The following is a 1,401-nucleotide window of genomic DNA, read 5'->3' as shown; positions in this document are numbered from 1 at the left end:
CACGGTGCTTTACAGGAAAGCCACAGCAAGTGTTCCAGAAATTGACAACATCTGGAAGCAGGCACCCCAGGGCCTCCAGGAAACCCCTACCTCTCGGGCTTTCGGGACTCCTCACTGGGGGCCTTTTTCTTGGGCATGAAAAAGCCTCCTTTTCTGGACCAGAGCGGTAGGGATGTGCAGGTCAATGGCTAAGCTGGCCGGGTGGGGAAGGGGAAGGGGAGAGCAGTTCCTTCGGATCCCAGCAGAGGTAGACAACGGTAGACAGTGGAAGGCAACGGGTTCAAGGTGACAGGAAAGGCCAATTCTTGGGGGCGGGGGCTGCTCTCCTTCCCTCCGCTCTCCGATTAAAAACGAAAGCCCAGGATGATGAAGACTGAGCAGAACCAAGACGAAAGCCATCTCTCGGCTCCCGTCCCAGCGTAAGCCCTTCTTGGCCCGGTCCTCCTGCTGCTGGCGAAGGGTCTCCCGCCGGGCGCTCAGGCGCCGCTCGCGCTCCAGCTGCTCGCCGTGGTGAGCGTGGTAGAAGGTGTAAAAGTCGAGCGTGGTGCGGTTGGCTCCCGACGAGGCCTGAGAGCGGCCCTGGGTCCGAGAGGCGGGAGGCTGGGTGCGGGGCGAGTCGGGGTCGGCGGCGGGCGTCTTGGAGGACTGGACCCCGGGGCCGCGCAGGTCCTCGTCGCTGAGCAGGCCGCGGTCCTACCTGCGACGCTGGGTGGTAGTGCCCAGCACCACGTAGGCCTGGGAGACGTGCGTGAAGCGCTCGGCAGCCTTGGCGCTCCCCGAGTTGCGGTCCCGGTGGTAGAGGAAGCGCTGCCCTTAGCTGCCTTGATCTGCGCCTGCGTGGCCGTGGAGGGGACGCCGAGCCGCTCGTACAGCTCCGTGCGCAAGTAAGGGCCGTCGCTCCGGGAATAAATCCTCGCTTCCAGGCCCAGGCCCGATCCCGAGTTTGGTGGAAACCCCCGGGCCTGCCACACCCTCCATAGTAACAGCCGCGACCCCCAAATGGTGTTTTGATCAAGCCCAGCGATATTTCCCATTCTACTGGGGTACATCTGTAAACAGGTCTCCACATCCAGGGAAAGGCCTGATTCCACCCACACCGTTTTGTAAACCTTCGGGATTCTACATGTGGTATCTCTCAGTTATTAAATGGAAGCCTGTGCTTTTACTGTATCCCTGTCACTGTGTGGATTTCTCCACTTCAATATAATGCATCATTTTGTCTTAGACAAGCAACAGCATCTTCTGATTTAAACTGCAAAATATAACAGATGAAAGAATTTACTAAAATAAGAATTGTGGGCCTTGAGAATCCTTTTTCATAACCTCTTCTAGGACACATCCACAAGTGGCAGCATGCAGCCCTGTTTTGGGTAGGCATCCATGTTTCTGTTTCAGAGGCAG

General features: G+C 57.9%; 1 pseudogene across 1 annotated transcript; it reads right to left on the bottom strand.

The window, feature by feature from the left end:
- Positions 1–344: 344 nt before the first annotated feature.
- On the bottom strand, positions 345–1,034 carry LOC309962504 (dnaJ homolog subfamily C member 30, mitochondrial-like; annotated as a pseudogene). Its single transcript has one exon. The product of its transcript is annotated as a dnaJ homolog subfamily C member 30, mitochondrial-like (transcript).
- Positions 1,035–1,401: the final 367 nt, after the last annotated feature.

The sequence above is a fragment of the Leucopleurus acutus genome, assembly GCF_964270905.1.
Source record: "Leucopleurus acutus genome assembly, chromosome: 5".
In the NCBI taxonomy this organism is placed as follows: Eukaryota; Metazoa; Chordata; class Mammalia; order Artiodactyla; family Delphinidae; genus Leucopleurus; species Leucopleurus acutus.
Note: the sequence above shows the minus strand (reverse complement) of the source record. Positions and strands in the feature narration are given on the sequence as shown.